Source organism: Orycteropus afer, unplaced genomic scaffold, assembly GCF_000298275.1.
Source record: "Orycteropus afer afer isolate SDZICR_OR568_19922 unplaced genomic scaffold, OryAfe1.0 scaffold00235, whole genome shotgun sequence".
Lineage (NCBI taxonomy): Eukaryota > Metazoa > Chordata > Mammalia > Tubulidentata > Orycteropodidae > Orycteropus > Orycteropus afer.
Window position 1 is genome coordinate 1,642,290 of NW_006921822.1, and position 19,031 is coordinate 1,661,320.

Here is a 19,031-nt window from a genome sequence, read left to right on the forward strand (position 1 = left end):
AATCTGAAACAGATTTTAGTATTTTTCCTCTTGGGATGGAGATGGCTTACCATGGGTGGGGCTTTACTGCCACCTCCTGGACCACAGTGTGGCTGTACTGGAGAGACCCCATCAGAAGAACCATTTGCTAGCAAAATAGATGTAAAGCAACTGCAGTGACTCCAGTGTTCAGACCTTTCATAACTCTCCCCCAAATAATTCCTGTCTATCAGACCAGAACTGACTTCTTCATCCCTCTACCCTGGGAGGAAGAAGTATTTATTTATCTACCATTAGCTTATTTTCTCCCAACATCCATGGGGCTTGGCCATCTAAGTCAAGAAGAACAAGTATAAGTTGTCCATTCTTCTGGCTGAGAGGCACTTCCCCATACAAAATAATTTTTGATTCACAGGCATAGTGCCTAAGGCATTTGACTGTTAACCACAAGGCTGGCGGTTCAAACTCACCAGCCACTCCTCGGAAGGAAGACTGGGCAATCTACTTCCATAGAGATACCACCTTAGAAATCCATGGAGGGGTCACTATGAGTTGCAATTGACTCGACGGCAGTGAGTTTGGTTTTAATATATTTTGAATCAAATAATATTTTCTGAACCTGTTATTTGCCCCTGTTTCAGGGATAGGAAAAAAGTCTGCAGGGGAAAATTTCCAATATTCAAGCTAAAATCTACTTCAACTTTTCTTTTAAGACCTTTAAATTTCTTTGCCATCCCTTGTCGGTCAGTTTGTCATACTGTGCTGACTTGCATGTTGCTGTGATGCTAGCAGCTAGGCCACTAGTACTGCAAATAGCAGCAGGGTCAGTCATGGTGAACAGGTTTCAGTGGAACTTCCAGACTAAGATATATTAGGAAGAAAGGTCTGGTGATCTGCTTCTGCAAATTAGCTGACAAAAACCTTATAGAGCACTACTGAACACTGTCTGACATGGGGTAGGAGATGAGCCCCCAGGTTGGAAGGCACTATACAATAGCTGCAACTATGGCCTTAACATACCAAAGATCATGCAAATGGTACAGGACTGAGCAACATTTTGATATGTTATTCACAAAGTCAACCATCAGAGCTGACTAAATGGCAACTAACAAGAAATATCCTTTATTCACAGAAAAACGGAATTCAAATGGCTAAGAAGTATATGAAAAGGGAGAGAAAGAGATGAAATTATATGCAACCCCAGTAGTAATCAGGAGCATGTAAACTAAAACAACATTATTTTTACCATCAGATGGGTCAAAATGGAAATGTTTGATAATATCTCATGTGGTGGAGGAGTGGGGAAGTAGATCTTCTCATACACAGTGGGAATGTGCATTGATACAGTGTTTTGAGGGGCAATTTGGCAGAATCAACCAAAATATACAATGAAGTGTACCTCTTACAATTCTAAACATCCATCTGTAGTGAGCAGTAAGGAGCTCTGGTGGCACAGTGGTTAAAGCACTGGGCTGCTAATCAAAAGGTCAGTAATTCAAACCCACGAGCTGCTCTGTGGGAGAAAAATGGGGCAGTTTTCTTCTGTAAAGATTTACAGCCTTGGAAACCCTATGGGGCAGTTCTACTGTCCTATAGGGTCGTTATGAGTCAGAATCAACTTGACGGCAGCTGGTTTGGTTTTTTAGTTGAGTAAGCAATATCATTATTTCCCCAGCATACATTCTATACCTCCACTACTCTGTAGAAGCCATGTGGCTGCATTGATAGGCTGCCATTGGCCTAAGCCAATCAGCATAATTCAATTTCTTTTTGCCTCTATTATTCAGGCGTAAGCTAATGGCCCCATGGCTACAATGATTAATCCAGGGATGAGCAGTATCCAAATTTGTTTCGAGTGAACTGGAGGCATGAGTAGTTCAGTAGTAGAATTCTCAGCATCCATGCTGGAGACCCAGGTTTGATTGCTGGCCAATTCATTTCATGCGCAGCTACCACTCAGCTGTCAGTAGAGGATCGAGTGTGGCTATGAGGCTGAAAAGATTTCAACAGAACTTCTGGACTAAAATGGGCTAGAGAAAAAGGCCTGGTGACACATTTCTAAAAATCAGCCAATGAAAACCCTATGGATCCTAATGGTTGAAGCCATTACTGATTGTGCAGGTGGCAAAGGTGTGGGCAGTATTTTGTTCCATTGTGCATAGCATCACCATTAGTCGGGGGCTGACTTAATGGCAGGTGACAATAACAAGAGTGAAGTAAAGTTTTGTAGGATGACTGGGGGAAACCATTTCATCCTCTGTAAGTGAATGAGGAAGAAAGATGCTCCAGGAGTCTAAGCTCCCAAAGTTTATATTATCTAAAAAAACAACAAAATTGATTCCAGATTTAAGTAATCATGACCATATATTTATTTCAACCAATACTCCTAGTTCAATCATTTATTAAACGATGCCGAGTAAATTCCTTAAACTTTCAAATCCTGTTGCCTTTCCAACAAAATGAGAAAAACATTCCTACTTCATAGACTTATTATTACTATTACTACATAAAAATCACTGTGCTAAACAATGCGGAAAGAAATAGATAACGAGACGTGGCTCCTAATCTTTAGAGATGTTTAAAACTTATTTAGGGCAGCGACATTGGGTATTGTTCTTGCCCTGTGTGCCTTCAGAATCTGACAGTGCCTCTTCTGAAGGTTCTAGGAGCAGTTTAACAACTTTTGATTAATTGCTTTTTCTACTTAAAAATATGTGTGTGGGAGATAGACAGGTACACATATAAACAAAGAAATGATGATCCAAGAAAGAGGGCTAATAACAGATTGAGGAGAGAAATAATTGAAACACTGTTGTCATGGGATGAAGGAATAGTTTAAAATTCCATTATAGCATCAAATATAATGGAGAAAGCTTTCCAGCTCTGGGGGCACTGGGGTTAGTTTAATAAAGGGCAACTGAGAAAAACTCATTCTCCTGATTGACAAGTGATCCTACCCCTGGTCTAGATTCAAGAAAACATGCTTAATTAAGATGATTCACTGATTCACTCTTATATTAATTCAGGTTAACAGATAATATATTTCCAGAATTACACTAGAACCTTCCTTATTTCTATGTTGTTGTTATATGCAGTCGAGTCGGCCCTGACTCATAGAGACCCCTCCTTGGGTTTCCGAGGCAGTATCACTACGGAAGTAGGATTGCCCAACCTTCCTTCCGAGGAGTGGCTGGTGGGTTTGAACCTCCAGCCTTCTAGTTAGCAGTCAAGTGCCTTAGGCACTATGCTACCAGAGCTCCTTATTTCTATAGCAAAGTCAAATATGAATAAATAAAGCTGTGCATTAGGGGTAAAACTTTCACTGAAAACAAAGAGCACTGATATTTTATGGATGGGCTTTTATTTTTTTATTTTTAAAAAACTTCTCAGTGTTTAACACACACACACACATATTCAGACACCTAAGTCAGTGAGGAAAAGAATAGCCACACAGTAAAAGAGCTAGGACAATTGTTATCCACAAGAAAGAACATTTTAAAAACTTGGTATCTGCCTAGGAAATAGACTGAGGATATATGTGCCAAAATGTTGAGAAGGTCTTCCCCTCTAGCTGATGAAATTTCAGAAGCTTTTTCCTTTTCTTTTTTTCTAATTGGTCCATAAAGATCAGAAATCACTTGGGTAATTTTTAAAAACAGGAACAAAAAAGTAAGTGTGGTAGTTAAGGTTATATGTCAACTTGACTGGGCTGTGGTTTTGAGTGGCTTTGCAGCTGGATGTAATTTATTTCCCATGATGAGAATGCAATCACCTCCATAGTGGAATCTGCTGTGAGCAGCTAAGTAGTTGCTTTTGGGGTATGACCTGTTCCTAATATATAAGGAGAAGTTTGGAGAAAGGTCTATAGCTTTTCGCCACATTTGGATCCTGCATTTGGCCAAGTCTTCATCTCCAGTTCCTGGACTTGAACCAGTGTCCTGCCATGTTACCTGTTGATCTTGGATTCATCAGCCTCAGCAACCTGCAGCTGCCTGAGTTAGTAAAAAGCCTCTGGCTTCAGTAGGCCTGGAATTAGGGGCAGAGCTGAGGCCCAAGGTCGAGGGGCCTTTACCCAGCCCCTATAGCCAGCACTCTGAAATCAAGACTTCTAGCCTCCTAAACTCTCAGAGAATAAATTCCTATTTGTTAAAGCCAAAAAAAAAAAAAAAACAACTTCAGTGTTTAGTACATTCAGTATCAGATATCCAAACACATCTATAAACAAAACTCTAAAATCACAGGTTACTTGCAAGTGATGACATCAAGATTCGTGTACAGTGCTTCTCAGAAGGGCATGTTCAGAGACAGATGAGCTGTATGTTAATTATATTTTCAAGTTATTTCATGTCTGAAACTATCAAGAGAAAAAATAAGTCTCTTTAGAAAGTATTAAAAGAACGTGATTTTTCATTCCTATAGAAGAGGGTTAAGGGCCCCATTTCTAATGTAAAAAGCTTAACACAAAACAATAAAGAAAAATCCATTTGTTCCAATTCACCAAGACTAACTTTGAAGCCTTAGAGCAGTGTGCTCCTGGTGTTTTTCTAATTTCCTGCCAGGGAGTTATGATATAGAAGAGGGCCTAGCAATCAAGTCAATCACATCTTTCAGTCTGATCTGACTATTGTAAGGAGCACAGTTAAAATAAAGGAACTAGGAAAGTGATAGCCACTGCAGAGAACACATCTTCTGGGTTACCATTTCCCAGGGAGGTCAAATATTCTAAACAAGCAAGGGATTCTCACTCACAAGAACTGGATTCTAAGCCAGCCTAGATCTGTCACAATTTTTACCAGGTAACCTTCATAAGGCGTGTTATTTTAACACCAGGCTGCTGAGTCACCAGCTGTAAAAGAAAACTTGACAACAACCGTATGTTCCTATTGAGTCAATTCAGACTCATGGTGACCCCATGTGTCAGACTAGAACTATGCGTCATAGAGTTTTTATTTATTTATTATCATGCTTTAGGCATAAATTTACAGAGCAGAATTTGTTTTACATTCAACATTTCATGTACATTTGGTTTCACTCCCCAATTACCATCCCCACCCGACACCCTCCCCGCCCGCTCCCTGTGCCCCTCCTAGTTATGCACTCCTGTGTGTCCTGCTTTCCCTCTGTGTGAATGTTGCCCCTCTGGTGCCCCACGGCCGATTGCTCCAAGGGATGTATCTTGGTAGGTGGGTGCATCACCCTGGGATGAGTGGTCTGCATGTACGATTTATTTACTATTGGGCTGAGAGCCAGCCCTTGGGAGTGAGTTTTATCCCAGGCCCGAAGAGCATCATAGAGTTTTCAAGGCTTGATTTTTGGAAGTAGTTTGCCAGGCTTTTCTTCTGAGGCACCGCTGGGTAGACTGAACCCTCAAACTTTTGGTTAGCAGTCAAGCGTGCTAACCATTCACACTCCCTAAGTGCTCAGTTGTAGGTGTAGCCATTGAAAATTTTATGAGGCAGAGATCTACCGTGACACACAGGGGGTCACCCTGAGCAAGACTTAACACCACAACTGGTTTAACTTGCTCCACCTATACCCAAAGTTTCTAAAAGGAAGAATTTACAGATGATTTCAAATTTATTTGATAAATACCTAACAGTGGTATATATATTTTTTATAGTCTTTTAATTTAATAAATTCAAATAAAAGCCATCTATAAAGCTCAGTAAGATGTATTTATTAATTTTAAAACAAACATATACACACACAGTAAACTATTTTCCACCATCATTACATACATACATATTTCTTTTAGTATGTGATTAAATCATATCCTTGTAAAAAGAGACTATATAACATTTAACTGTCCAAAAAACTGATTATTTTGGTTAAGTATATATGGCCCTAATTTGCAAAATCTTCTTTTCTTAGTAGTACTGCCACCATTCTAATCAGATATGATAATCAAGTCTCAACTTGGACTTAAAACAAGTATAGGAAATGAGAGGGTGACTGATCCTAGACTCTCAGACACTGACCTGATATCTTATACTAATTAAAGTGATCTTTACCTCAAAAGAACATTTAAATAAGCTAGAGTGTCATTTGGCTTTAAGTAGCTCCTGGCTTTCCATGCTGTGGAGTCTCATCAGAATATTTTTCAATAAAATACAATAACAATAATATTTTAATGTGAAGTCTATCAACACCTATACGTTAATTCTTTCAATGTGTCAGACATATCAATATAGTCAAAAACCTGGTCAGAGGTTAAACAAGTTTTAATGTAACCACTTGTAGACCTGCACAAAGAACTCTGGGGCCACACGGGTTAAGTGCTTGGCTGTAAACCAAAAGGTTAGTGGTTCAAACCCAGTCAGTGGCTCCATGGAAGAAAAGATCTGGTTATCTGCTCCTGTAAAGATTTCTGCCCAGGAAACTCTATGGGGCAATTCTACTCTATCCTACAAGGTCTCTATGAGTCACCATAGACTCAACAACACACAACAACAACAACAACATAGACTTGTACATTGCATTCAACCCTATTTTGCCTCTTCTTGAATGTCCTAGTCTTTTGAGGCCCAAGTGTCTAGGGTCAGAATTTAAGTATTAAGCAAGCACTTCTGGAGTAATAGAGAAAGTGTTAATTAAATGGTTGAACTGAGTTCTAGTCACTGGCTTTTAGAATAAACAAGACACTGTTAATTGGTTAAAGCAAAAAAAAAAAAAAAAAATCCTACAAATTCTTGTCCTCTTAACAACCATCCCCTCAAATAATAAATGCAGAGTGTGACTGGAATCCCAGAAACCGAGAACCTGAAGCCCAATTGGTTTAATGCTCCCACCTAATAAATTGTGGACTAGTGTATTAGAAAAGACTGTAGGTAAGTGATTTTGTACCTTGGTGAAAAGCTTGGGGAAGGCTCCAGTGGTTGTGGAAGCAACAAGACAGGAATATACCTGGGTTTGAATATCAGGAGTTGTGTCCATAGCAATGGACCTCTTATCCCAAAAGCTTCTTCAGCTGGGTAGCTGAATAGCAATTGGCCCAGAGAAGGGTAATCAGTCCTGATCAACCGGCAATCCTGCTTCCCACCTCCTAATTTATATGTATACACACACACCTCTCTTTTTTCCATGAGAAACACAGTACTCAACTCCGAGGCATACCTACAAAACTCTCTGCTCTGGACTTGTTTTAATCATTTCCATCACAAAGGAATATAAGCACCAGAACCTTACAATACAGAGGAATACTCAACACCAGAGTTGCACCGGATCATTAGAAATAAGGTATTTCTTTGCTAGATTTACATTAGTGTAGTTCTTAGAAGATCAGCTGAGAGGCCAGACTCCCATAATACACTGATCAAATATCAGCAGCAATCACAGAAACCGAAAATATGCACCTATCCATGGAGAGCAGTTACATATTCTCTTAATGCTTAGAAACAAATACGATTTTAAAGTATGTTTTCATAGTTAAGCTTGGGTAAAGGAAACGTTTTCTCTTACTGATCCTAGTTTTCATTACCTACCCTCACCAATCACTCTTAAATAAATATACACATGTATACAAATAACACACGAAGTGCAATGCATTAATAATGACCTTTTATAATACGTTTCTCTCTTTTTACTCACTTTTAATCTTGAGTAACTTTAAGTATACAATCCAATAATAGTAAATGCATATTTACATAACAAGGACCATTATCAGCATTCTTTCACCGGATATATCTCGAAATAAGATCAGTGAACTTTAAAGGTGATGGGTTAACAGTTGGGGGTCTACTTGTTCAGTCTTCTTTTTAAATACTTGGAAGCCTTTGTCTTTCCTTCTTCTGCAAGGTCGTTTTCAGAAAATACAGGAAGTTCAAAAGGAAACAATCAAAACCATGAATCTCTTCACGTACAAGATCAGCAATCTTGTTGCATGAAGATGTCACTTCAAGTGCTAGAGCAGCATCTAAAAGCACAGGACACACACCATCAAGTATGTTACATAAAATTTCTCTAGAAACTGAATCCTAGGTCACTTGTTTTTATCACATTGTATGTATTGATAATATTGGTAGATACCATACAGTCTAAGAAAACCTCAGATCATATTTATCAAAAACAAGATTTTGAAAATAATCTTTAGGATAATTACCAATCAAAATGATTAGGTATAGCATATCATATTTTATTTAAATAACGACTAATTTTAACAAAACAGATCTCAAGTTTTGTGGGGCTTTCGGTTTATACAGTTTGTAGGAATTAACTCACATTGTTGTTTAATTTGTTAATTTGTGGGAATTAACTCACAGAGCTCATAGTAAAGACCTCCAAAGAACATTTTACCTCTGGAAATTTTACAAACATATGGCCATGTGAATGCATGGCAGAGACCTTTCCTGGGGCCTTAGGTCTGTGCAAGTGAGAGCTTAGTCTCACATGAAACTTTAGGTTTTTCACTTCGTAGTAAATTCACTTTTGAAATCAGAGACACACGAAATACTTTGTGGAAGTTAATAGATTAATTCCTACAATACAGTTATGAGAATGTGGGATTTTACTATCATCATATTTCACACAATGTAATGAGAAATAAAAACACTGAATGACTTTCCAGAGGTCACATGGTAAATCGTCACTCAAAAAGTTCTGGGTGTTTTTTTGTGTTTTGTAAATACTAACGTGATGTTTAAAAGGAAGACAATAATTTGGTATAGAGCTGATGCCTCTTTATTGGGAAAAAGATTGCTAATCAATCATTTATTCATCTAATTTTGATTTACAAGCCCATAGGACAAATGACTAATGAGGGAAATAAATACATATCCTTCTGAAACACTTGTTAATCTAAATTCACATTACTGTATTCAATGAAATGCAGGAGGTTAGCTTAAGAGAAAATGATGAAAATTCTATGAAAAGGGATTTCATCTCAAAGACAAATGCTACTTTGGGTTTCTAAGAGGTACAACTCTTTGTCTATCAGTAGTTCTAGAATCAGTCACCAGGGACGACTCTAGAATCAGTCACCAGGGATGACTTCAGCTAAAGAATTTGGTACTCAGCAAGCTATAAAATATTTCCCATGAATGGTTACACAGCTTTAAGTATGAAAAGTCACACCTACCCAGTTCATAATCAAAATAATCCTCAGTGCTGGTGCTCTACTCAAGGGAAGGCAGCCTCTGAAGAATCCGAAAGGGCAGACCCTGACACCTATGAATTAATAATAAAGCATCATAAGTTCTCATGCCCCAAATATCTGAATTATGGTGGCTCAAATATCAGATGTTTAGAAGTCACCATTTATAGAAGTTAGTTGCATGGAAGAAAATGAAATAAGGGAATATTATTCTTTGACTTATTAGTTTATAAATATATCAAAACATATTTCTGATCTGCTATGTCAGTGTAATCCTACTAGATTTCATCATCTTCCTCACTTAATACAAAAGTCTTCTTCCCACCTAAGGGTACATTCCCCATTCTGTTTGCCCAAAGGACAAACTCCAATCACAGAATGGCAGGGAAGTATAAAGAAGCTAAAACTCTGAAGGAAACTCCATCTTCCCAGCCAGAGGAAGCAGGACAAGGGGTCCCTGTAGGGTAAAAAGTGTGAGAGGAATCCTGGAGAAAGGAGAAGCAATAAACAGGATGCTCTAATTCTGAGTATAAACCCACAGAAGTCTTAGTCTAATTCCTGAATTATGCATGCATGGGACAAATCCAACCCAGCACAGCAAAGGCCTAGAGAACAGATTTGAACCACTTCTCAAGATGCTAAGGCAGAACTCAGAGTGTGAAGAAAGCTTGAATGATTGCCTGCTGAAACAAAAATATCAACATTCTCCAGGGGACTCTAAAAGAACCCAGAGTCTACACAATAAAACATTCACAATGTCCAGGATACAATCCAAAATTATGGGATATAAAAAGATCCAGGAGAGTGTGACCAATTCTTTTAGGAAAACATAATCAATGGATATCAGTTCTAAGATGGCCCAACATTGGAACCACCACACAAAGCTCTGAAGCAGCCATTTAAAGCTGTCAGAAGTAAAGAAAGACATACTTGAAATGAATGAAGGAACATAGATTCTTAGCAGAGAAGTTGTTGTTGTTATGTGCCGTAGAGTCAGACTGGACTCATAGTGACGCCTCCTTGGGTTTCCGAGGCAGTACCACTACGGAAGTAGATTGCCCCATCTTTCTTCTGAGGAGTGGCTGGTGGGTTTGAACTGCCAGCCTTCTGATTAGCAGTCAAGTGCCTTAGCACTATGCTACCAGAGCTCCTAGCAGAGAAGTAGAAACTTAAAAAAAAAGAACCAAATGGAAATTTTAAAACAGAAAATACAGTATCTGAAATTTTAAAAACTCACTGGATAGGTTTAATAGCAGGTTGGAGATGATAAATTAAAGAAGCAGAGAACTTGAAAATATATCAATAGAAATTATTAACCTCTGAAGAATGGAGAGAAAAAAGTTTGCAAAAAAGTGAACAGAGCCTTAGAAGCCTGTAAGAAAGCATTAAAATGTCTAACATATTTTTATGAATTTTCAGGAGACAAAAAAAAGATATCGTAGAGGAAAAACATGTTGTTGTTAGGTGGTGTCGAGTCAGCTCCAACTCATAGCAACTCTGTGTACAACAGAACAAAACACTGCCCAGTCCTGTGCCAGCCACACAATCCTTGCTATACCTGAGCCCACCATTGCAGCCACTGTGTCTATCCATTTCATTGAGGGTCTTCCCCGTTTTCGTTGACCCTCCACTTTACCAAGCATGATATCCTTCTCCAGAGAATGGTTCCTTCTGACAACATGACCAAAGTAGATGAGACAAAGTCTGGCCATTCTCACTTCCAAGGAGTATTCTGGCTGCGCTTCTTCCAGGACAGATTTGTTCATTCTTTTGGCAGTCCATGGTACTTTCAGTATTCTTTGCCAACACCACAATTCAAAAGCATCAACTCTTCTTTAGTCTTCCTTGTTCTTTGTCTGGTGCTCACTGCATATGAGGTGATTGAAACCAACACCATGGCTTAGGTTAGGTGTACCTTAGTCTTCAAGGAGACATCTTTGCTCTTCAGCACTTGAAAGAGGTCTTTTGCAGCAGATTTTCCCAGTGCAATACGTCCTCTGATGTCCTGACTGTTGCTTCCTTTGGTGTTGGATAGCAGAACCAAGTAATATGAAATCTTCGACAACTTCAATCTTTTCTCCATTTATTGTGATGCTGCTTATTGGTCCAGCTGTGAGTATTTTCATTTTATGTTGAGATGTAATCCATACTGCAGATTTCATCAGTAATCTTTATCAGTAAGTGCTTCAAGTTATCTTCACCTTCAGCAAGCAAAGTTGTGTCATCTGTGTATCGCAGGTTATTAATGAGTCTTCCTCCAATCCTGATGCCATGTTCTTCTTCATAAAGTCCAGCTTCTCAGATTATTTGTTCAGCATACAGACTGAATAAGTGTGGTGAAAGGATACAACCCTGACACACTCCATTCCTGATTTAAACCATGTGGTATTGCCTTGTTTTATTCAAACGACAGCCTCCTCATCTATGTACAGGTTCCTGATGAACACAATCAAGTGTTCTGGAATTCCCATTCTTCTCAATGTTATCCATAATTTGTTATGATACACACAATCAAATGCTTTTGCATAGTTAATAAAATACAACTAAACATCTTTCTGGTATTCTTTATTTTCAGCCAAGATACATCTGACATCAGCAATGATATCCCTTATTCCACATTCTTTTCTGAATCCAGCTTGCAATTTCTGGAAGTTTCTGTCAATATACCACTGCAACCATTTGTGAATTATTTTCAGCAATATTCTACTTGCATATGATATTGTTCGATAATTTCCACATTCTGTGGGATCACCTTTCTTTGGAACGGATACAAATATGGATCTTTTCCAGTCAGGTGGCCAGGTAGCTGTCTTCCAAATTTCTTGGCATAGATGAGTTAGGGCCTCCAACGTGGCATCCATTTATTGAAACATCTCAATGGGTATGCCATCAATTCTGGGAGCCTTGTTCTTCTCCAGTTCTTTCAGTGCAGCTTTGACTTCCTCCTTCAGTACCATTGGTTCTTGATCACATGCCACCTCCTGAAATGGATGAACATCAACCAATTCTTTTTGGTACATTGACTCTGTGTATTCCTTCCATCTTCTTTTGATAGTTCCTGTATCATTCAATATTTTGCCCACAGAATCTTTCAATATTGCAACTTGAGTCTTGAATTTTTCCTTCAGTTCTTTCAGCTTGAGAAATGCTAAGTGTGTTCTTCCCTTTTGGTTTTCTAACTCCAGGTCTTTGGACATTTCATTATAATAATTGACTTTGTCTTCTCGAGCTGCTCTTTGAAATCTTCTGTTCAGAGGAAAAACATATTGAAGAAATAATAAACAAAGCTTTCCAAGTTTGATAAAGGACATAGATTTACAGATTCAACAAGCTCAACAAATCACAAAGGCTAATTCAAAGAAAACTATGCCTAGACACATTATATTCAAAGTAATGAAAACAGAAAAAGACTATATTTTGAAAAAAAAAAAAAGAAAAAAGAAGAAGAAGAGACCAATTGTTGCTTCTTAGATTGCTTGCAAGCTTTGAAGACCCCAGTCACTACTCACCAAAGTAGGATGAGTACAGTGTTTTTGTGTAGTATGTGATACCCATTGAGCTTGATGTCCCTGTGACCATCGTCCTGAGCCTGCGAGCCCAGTGACTCACTCCCTTAAGGTGTTTGGCTGTGGTTAAGAAGTTATCATAACTTTTCCCCCTGTTAGCTCTATTATATATGGACATTCTTATAGCACATACAAATATATATGTAGAAATATCATCTGCCAATCTTATATATGGTCATGGGCATATTCCCTTTTGCCCAATCATTTAGCCTGTCAACCTGTGTACCCACCCATGGATTAGTGTTTGTTATTACTGATAAAGCAGAGTCACTGTATTTTGAGGGTCGTTTGTTATGCAGCAAGAGGTAACTAATACACAGAGCTGAGTTGGCACATGATCATCCCTCAATTGTTGAGTGGGTGAATATCTCCACTAACAGCCAACTAACTGTTCCCAGAACAATTTGTTCTATCTTTGGACAACTCTGTTAGAAATCATTAAAATTATAGTGGTGATGGTGGTATAACATGGTGAATGTAATTAATGTCATAGAATAGTACACTTACAAATGTTAAAATAGCAAATTACTTTATTATATATATTTTATGATGATAAATTATTAAAATTATATTGGAATATTTCTCAAAAAAAAGACTACATTTTGAAAGCAAGGAGACAAAATGAAACATTAAATATAGAGACTAACAATTCAAATTCTTGAGAATTTTCCATCAGAAATCATAGAGATCAGAAGACAGAGGGAAAAAAATCTTATAGTGCTGGAAAACAAACAAATTGCTAACTCAAATTCAAAGTCAGGCAAAATAAAATCATTCTTAAATGAAGCAAAACTAAGAGAAATTGTCACATGCTGTGTAAAATATCCTAAAGAAGTTTTTCAGGATTAAGGAGAATAATATCTAAAGAAAACTGGAATATTTAGGAAAGAAGGAAGAACACAGGAATGGCAAATAGCTAGGTATAAAAGACTAGGTCTTTTCATAAATTATTTAAAATATTTAGCAAAAAAGTATGACATATTTCCTGGGAGGGAAGGGGAGGAAACACTGTAAAAATAAAAATTTTTTTAAAAATAAAGTATGACATAATGAGATGGGATATTCAATATATGTTGCTGTGGCACATATGACAACTCTAACAAAAAGGTTTGGTTCGAAGAAAGGGAAATATGCTTGCAAGATTTCTATATTTAGTGTTAAGTATACAATATTAATTCTAAGTACACTGTGAAAGATTAGGTATGTATATTGCAATCCCAAGTGTAATCACTGAAAAAAAATAAAAATATAGTAGATATATGCAAAAAGCTGATACTAAAAACATTCAAATACAAAAGAAGACAGGAAAGGGAAAATAGAAGAACAGGCAGAAAACAGGTAATAAAAAGACAGGCCTTGATCCAATATCAATGTTGTTGTTGTTGTTATGTGCGTCGAGTTGGACCTGACTCATAGCGACCCCTCCTTGGGTTTCTGAGGCAGTATCACTACTGAAGTGTCCTCCTTCTGAGGCGTGGCTGGTGGGTTTGAACTGCCAGCCTTCTGGTTAGCAGTCAAGTGCCTTAGGCACTATGCTACCAGAGCTCCTATGATATCAATAATCACATTAAATTTTAATGGTCTGAACATTCAGTGGAATGAAATTCCAATTACCAGTTATTAAATCAATACTACATACTTCTATGAAGGGACTTTGCAGATGAAATTTAAGGTTACTGATCAGCTGATATTAAAATAGAGAGACTAAAATAAATAAATAGACTATCCTGAATTAACCTTAGAGGCCCAATGTAATCACATGAACCCTTAAAAACAGAAGAATGAGTCAGAAAGACGAGGCAGAACATGAATGCAGAGGAAACAGATGAGGTCAAAAGGGAAGCCAGAGAGATGCAAAGTGTGAGAGGAATTCAGCAACTGTTGTTGGCTTTAGAGATGAAGTGGGTCATGAGCCAAGAAATATAGGTGGCCTCCAAAAACTGAGCACAACCGTGGCTGTCAGCCAGCAAGGAAATGAGGACCTCAGTCCTCTAACCACAAGGAATTAAATTCTATCAACAACCTAAATGAGCCTGGAAACAGATTCTCCCCTAGAGCCTTCAGAAAGAAATACAGCCCTGCCTACACCTTGACTTTGGCCTGTGAGACTTTAAACAGTTAACTAGCTGTGCCCATGATTCTGACCCACAGAAACAGTGAGATAATAAATGGATGTTGTTTAAAGGTTGTAGTCATGTGTTAGCAGCAATAGAAAGCAAGGACACATTCTAATTAAAAGAAAGAGTAGATACAAAGGTATGACCCCACCTATAGGCCATCTGCAAAAGAAACATTTTAAGTAATAATAATAATTTTTAAAAAGATAGGTTGAAAGTAAAATGATATACCATACAAACAAATAAACACAAGTAGTTGGAGAGGCGACTTTAGTCTCAGACAAAATAGATTTCAAGACACAAAGCACTATAGAGACAAGGAGGTACGTTTCATAAAAATAAAAGGGATAATTTATCAGGAAGACAAAACAATTATAAATATTTATATATCTAATAATGGCTATCTAAAATACACAAAGCAAAAATTAACAGGGAACTAGACAATTCCACAATCACAGGATTTTAACAGCAGTCTTTCAGGAACTGATGTTGTGATTAGGTGCTGTCGAGTCAGCACTGACTCATACTGACCCTGTGTACAACAGAACAAAACACTTCCCAGTCCTGCATCATACTCACGATTCTGCAATGCTGAGCCCACTGTTGTAGCCACTGTGTCAATCCAGCTCACTAAGTGTCTTCCCCTTCTTCGCTGATCCTCACGTTACCAACATCATGTCCTTCTCCAGGGAATGATCCCTTCTGACAACATGATCAAAGGAGGTGAGACAAAATCTGACCACTCTCACTTCTAAGGAACATTCTGGCTGCACTTCTTCCAAGACAGATTTCTTCATTCTCTGGTAGTCCATGATATTTTCAGTACTCTTCACCAACACCATAATTCAAAGGAATTAACTCTTCTTCAGTCTTCCTTATTCACCATCCAGCTTTTGCATACATAGGAAGTGATTAAAAATATACCATGGCTTGGGTTAGGTGCACCTTAGTCCTCAAAGTGACATCCTTGTTTCCCAATACTTTTAAGAGGTCTTTTGCAGCAGATTTCCCAGAGCAATATGACATCTGATTTCTTGACTGCTGTTTCCATGGGTGTTGACTATGGCTCTAAGTAAAATGAAATCCCTGACAACTTCAATCTTTTCTCCATGTATCATGATGCTGATATTGGTCCAGTTGTGAGAATTTTCATTTTCTTTATGTTGAGGTGTAATCCATACAGCAGACTATAGTCTTTGCTCTTCACCAATTAACTCATGTTCACTTTCAGCAAGCAAGGCTGTGTCATCTGTGTATCACAGGTGTTACTGAGTCTTCTTCCAGTCCTGATGCCATGCTGTTCTTCATACTCCAGCTTCTCACATTATTTGCTCAGCATACACACTGAGTAATTAAGGTGAAAGGATACAGCACTGGAACACACTGTTCTTGATTTTAAACCATGCAGTATCCCCTTGTTCTGTTCAAACTTGTCTATGTACAATTTCCTCATGAGCACAATTAAGTGTTCTGGAATTCCCATTCTTTGCAATGTTATCCATAATTTATTATTATCCACACAGTTGAATGCCTTTGCATAATCGACAAAACACAGGTAAACATGTTTCTGGTATTCTTTGTTTTTAGCCAAGATCCATGTGACATCAGCAATGATATCCCTAGTTCCACATACTCTTCTGAGCCTAGCTTGAAATTCCAGCAGTTACTGTCAATATACTGATGCAACTGTATTTGAACTACCTTCAGCAAAATTTTTTTAAAAATTGTCATTGTGATTTGGGTGAAAGTTTACAGAGAAAATTCATTTTCCATACAACAGTTCACATACACTTTGTCTCATGACATTAACTGCACTTTCCCACAATGCAACAGATCCCCTTCTACTTCCTCCCCATAGTTACCTCTTCCCTGTGTTCTTCCCTCCCATACATTCCTTCTCCATGAGCTGTCTCCCTGTGCAGACACAGCCCTTCCATTCTCCCATGATTTATCCCTCCAAGAAGCATATCTACCTAATATAAATGTTCAGCTCATATGCCTGTCTTTTGTTTGGCTGGAAGCCACAGGAGTGGTTTCAATTCCAGACCTAAAGGGCAGCTAGGGACCATGGTCTTAGGGGTTCCACCAGGCTCTATCAGACCAGCAAACCTGGTTTTTTTTGTTTTGTTTTGTTTTTTTACGATTTTGAGTTTTGTTCCAGATTGCTCTCCCACTCTATCCAGGATCTCTACATAGATCCCCCTCTGAGTGGTTGACAGTGGTAGCAGGACACCATCTAGTTCTTTTAGTCTCATAGTCATATAGGCTGAGGATCACACGGTGTACCAGTTCAGTTTTCTTCCTTCTTCTTTGCTCTGGATGAGGAGAGACCCATTGTTGCACCTAGATGGCACTTGCAAGCTTTTAAGACCCCAGTCGCTACTTACCAAAGTAGGATGTGGAACAATGTTTTTGGCATCAATGTTATGCCAATTGAGCTTGATATCCCCTGTGACCATGGTCCTGAGTCTACAGATCCAAATACTCTCTCCCTCAGGGTAGCTGGCTGTGGCTAAGAAGCCACCACAATCTTGTCCCTGAGCTCTACTATACACCAAGACATTCTTACAGCACAAACAAATACACATGTAGAAACATTGTCTGTCAACCCTGTACATAATGATGGGCACACTCCTCCCTGCCTAGACATACCTGATTATTCAACCTGTCTACCCATCGATCCACCCATGCTTGCCATCAATGACAACATAATACTGTACATGCAAAAGAGTTCATCCTTGTTGTCTGTACCCCCTGTGTACCTCTCTATGTCTTTTTCTTCCTCAGTGCCACCATAGTAATCATTCACTTTTGGCACATTGCCCTTCCCTTCACTCAAATCAATACTTATCTCTACCTATCTAGTAGTGTAGTGCCTAAGGCACTTGACTGCTAACCAGAAGGCTGGTGGTTCAAACCCACCAGCCACTCCTTGGAAGGAAGGTTGGGCAATCTACTTTCATAGTGATACTGCCTTGGAAACCCAAGGAGGGGTCACTATGAGTCAGATCTGACTCGACGGCACATAACAACAACAACAACAACCTATCTAGTAGTGCTCCCTCCCCTCTCCTCCCATCCCTGGTAACCAAGAAAGAAAGCTTTGATTCATATATAAACCTTTCCTTGACTTTTTACAATTGTGAACTAATACAGTATTTGTCGTTATGTGACTAACTTATTTCATTCAACATAATGTCCTCCAAGTTCATCCATGTTATGTGGTGTTTCTCAGATTCTCCACATTCCTACCACAAGTAATAATCAATACATCTTGACTGCATGTTTGGTCAATTTCAGACTCCAGAAGTTGATATAAACCTTTGATTTCTTCATCTTTCACTTTAGTACTTGGTACGTAAATTTGAATAATAGTAGTATTAACTGAGGAGCTCTGGTAGCATAGTGCCTAAGGCGCTTGACTGCTAACCAGAAGGCTGGCGGTTCAAACCCACCAGCCACTCCTCAGAAGGAAGGTTGGGAATCCTACTTCTGTAGTGATACTGCCTCGAAAACCCAAGGAGGGGTTGCTATGAGTCGGGACCAACTCGACAGCACATAACAACAACAACAACAACAACAAGTATTAACTGATAGAATGAAAGAAACAAGCTAAATTATTAAAGACATAGAATATTGAGACAACACCATTAACAACTTTAATCTGATTTCACATTAATAGAATACTATACCCAGCAACCGCAGAATACCCATTCATTGCAAGGGGATAAGTTTCACTCACTAAGATAGACACTATGTTGGGCCATAAAACATATCTAAATGAATTTTAAAAGAATCAAAATCAAACAGAGCATATTCTCTAATCACAATGGAATTAAGTTATAAATAAATATCTGCTGTTGTTAAGTGCTGTTAAGTCAGTTCTGATTCATAGTGACCCTTATGTACATAAAACAAAATACTTTCCAGTCCTACAAAATCCTTACTATACCTGAGCCCTTCTTTGCACCCATAGTGTCAATCCACTTAATTGAGGGTCTCCCCCTTTTTTGCTGACCTTCCATTTTCCAAGCATGATATTGTCCCCCAGAGAATGGTCCCTTTTGACAATATTACCAGAGTAGGTGAGACAAAGTCTGGCCATTCTCGCTCTCAATGAGCATTCTGCCTACACTTCTTCCAGGACAGGTCTGTTAGTTCTCACAGTCCACAGTATTTTCAGTATTCTTCACCAACACTACAACTCAAAAGCATCAACTTTTCTTTGATTTTCCTTATTATTTGTCCAGCTTTCACACACATATGAGGCATTTGAAAATA